We start from the raw sequence: 3562 nt of genomic DNA on the forward strand, positions 1-3562 counted from the left end.
ACAACACATAAACAATAGATTGATAATCACCATAACATAGTATTCTCTATCCATCGGATCCCGACAAACACAACATATAGTATTACAGATAGATGATCTTGATCATGTTAGGCAGCTCACAAGATCCAACAATGAAGCACAACAAGGAGAAGACGACCATCTAGCTACTGCTATGGACCCATGGTCCAGGGGTGAACTACTCACTCATCACTCCGGAGGCGATCATGGCGATGAAGAGTCCTCCGGGAGATGAATCCCCTCTCCGGCAGGGTGCCGGAGGCGATCTCCTGAATCCCCCGAGATGGGATTCGCGGCGGCGGCGTCTCTGGAAGGTTTTCCGTATCGTGGCTCTCGGTACTGGGGTTTTCGCGACGGGGGCTTTAAGTAGGCGGAAGGGCAGGTCAAGAGGCGGCGCGAGGGGCCCACACCACAGGCCGGCGCGGCCAGGGCCTGGGCCGCGCCGCCCTATGGTGTGGCCACCTCGTGGCCCCACTTCCTTCCCTCTTCGGTCTTCTGGAAGCTCCGTGCAAAAATAGGACCTTGGGCGAAGATTTCGTCCAATTCCGAGAATATTTCCTTACTAGGATTTCTGAAACCAAAAACAGCAGAAAACAGCAACTGGCTCTTCGGCATCTTGTTAATAGGTTAGTTCCAGAAAATGCATAAATATGACATATAATGTACATAAAACATGTAGGTATCATCAATAAAGTAGCATGGAACATAAGAAATTATCGATACGTTGGAGACGTATCAGCAACATCGGCCACCTTTGACAAGTATGTATTAACAAGGGATCATGTGATCCAAGAGTGGATATCCGTAACCATGGGGAGACCCTTAAGTTAGTATGTGATAGCATCTGGATGCTTGCTATAAGCGGATTATTGGTGGTTATGCGGAGTGCATATTAGCACAAGTAAATGAAATTTTACATGTGACTCCATACGTATACACATTCTAGAAGATATCATACATCCTAATCATGTTTTAAGTACGCTAGCTAGCTGTGTGTATCTGCAACACCCTCATAGCACTTTACCTTTAATTTTTCAAGAACTTTGCATTGCTCACTTTATTTAGTTTTTCTACTCGCTTTATTCCCTATCGCTTTGTTCAAAACTCAACAACCACAATCACTTTCATCACACCTTTCTTTGGATCAATAATAACTTACATGCACATCTAAGTGAAGGTAACAAGAGGCAATAAAACATTTACCAAATAGTTCCATCGTGATTCAATACTCTTATTTCAAAACTAGCAAAAAATACAGTGTGCACTTGTAGACGTCAACGAGTAGAGGTGTAATTTACAAAAAAAAGAACTACCACATTTAGAGCGAGCCTAACAAGTCAGTACCTATTTTGGTAATTTCTTCTAAAAGCTACCAACACTAGGACTTAAATTTTAAAAGACTACCACTACTCGTTTGATTATGTTTTGACAATGTTATTAATTGGGGGATCCCATTTGACAACACCTTGATTCCCACATTTTGTAGTGATAGCCGTGGCCCAATTTTCAACAGTGTCTTCTGCGCCTCTAGCCTCTTCTTCCACCGGTAACGGTGGGAGCCAATCCGGAAACTGAACATCGCTGCCCTTACGTTTCTCTGAATTTGGTCGTACAAGATCCTCAACCACCATTGATCCAGCGAGCAAAAGATCTCCACTAAGCAACACCAAGTAGAACCAGCCAAAGAACCAACAGGTTATACCAAGACTTCCACGCACCTTCACCGACTCCAATATGCCCTAGAGAGACCATTGTGACAAAGTCGGTGATGTATTGGCCGTGTCGAGCAAATTAAAAACACCCCGTCCAATTCCCTATGCCAGAGCACTCTGAACTACGTACAACGTCTATGAAGACCATCACAATGAGTTATAGGGTAGCCCTCAGCGCCTGCTCCCCAAAGGCGATTATGGCTGGATCTCGGGAGTACGTGGCGGCGTGAACCGAGCTCCCTGTGTCATCATCCTCATTCTCCGAATGCGACGTGGTTCTGAAGCCTCGCCACGGCCAGCGGCTAGTACGACTATGCATTGTCCGCTTGAATCCTTCCGGGTGGGAGCTCGTCCTATGTCTTCCGAGTGAAGGAGGGGAAGAAAGTGAGGAAAGAGAGAGAAGAGGCTGATAGGTCGACCGCATGCCCGCATGTCATATTAAGTGGAGACAACCCTAGTTGAATGTGGTTTGCTGCAACGCACACGTATTTCCTATAAAAAAATTGTCATCACGGTATAAAACGGGTATTAGCACAATCTATGACTCCAGTGCCTCAGACTTGATTTTTTTTTTAAAAATAATATGAAATGTGGTAATTTTTTGTAATTTATTCCGAGCATAGAGTCCTAGTTCTGGGATAGAGCGGAGCAGTTCCCTCGATGATGTGTTTCTTTCTATGGATCCATGTTATCCATTTCCTACTCATTGTCTGGGCTACATTAGTATACTCCTTCTATTTTTATTTACTTCACGTTTTCGATTTAGTTGAAGTCAAACTTTTTAAGTTTGACTAAAAATATAGCAAAAAATATCAACAACTACAATACCAGTGAAAGATAAGATGAATATATAGTTTATGACAATTCTAATACTATGGACATTATAGATGTTCATATTTTTTCCTGATTATTTAATCAAACATTTTAAAGTTGGACTTTCACAAATCCTAGAACGCAATCTATTTAGAAACAGAGGAACGTACGACTGAGCAACAAGGTATGTAGTGGTCCACCTGGCATACCCTATAGGTACTTATTTTTAGTGGTGCTAAGCGCGTCATCCTATGACCCTAGGTCGTAGCGAGAGGCACATTTTTTTGGTTTTCATTAGATGTATATTAAGAGAGAAGGGTGAGTGAGATCAGCTAGGGTTATTGTGTTATCACTTAACATCTCCTTTCAAAAATAAATGTATTTCTAAATTTTATTTTAAGTCAAGTATTATAAAGATCGACCCTTTTGTTATAAAGTAATAAAATTTATGGCACCAATTTAATATCACTAGATCCGTTTTGAAGTATAGTAATAATTTTATATTATACCAATTTGATGTCATGTATATTTCTACTCTTTTCTGCAAAGTTTCTTAAAGTTCAAAGTTTAAACCCAATATAATATCTAGAAGTACATTTATTTGATGATGGAGATTGTTCATAATAACCAAACGAGTACTCCCTCCGTCCCATGAGGATTGTCTGAGATTTGTCAAAATCTAGATGTATTTAGACACTAAGTAGCATCTAGAATCTCACTAGTAGAAAAATGGGCATCCATATAAGCCATAAATACCGGATTCCTTACGAACCGGTACTAAAGGGGGCATTCGTACCGGTTCCATGCGTGGGACATCTATACCGGTTCGTAAGGGCCCTTTTATACCGGTTCGTGTTACGAACCGGTATGAAAGGGTTTGAGCATAGTTTCTAGGCGGAGGTGGGGCCAGGGCTGCACCTTTAGTATCGGTTCATCTAAGGAACCGGTACTAAAGGGTCCGCACCCTTTATCAGCGCCACAGCGCGCCCGACCCCTACATATCTCATTCTCTTTCTCCT

Source organism: Lolium rigidum, chromosome 7 (genome assembly GCF_022539505.1).
Source record: "Lolium rigidum isolate FL_2022 chromosome 7, APGP_CSIRO_Lrig_0.1, whole genome shotgun sequence".
Taxonomy (NCBI): Eukaryota; Viridiplantae; Streptophyta; class Magnoliopsida; order Poales; family Poaceae; genus Lolium; species Lolium rigidum.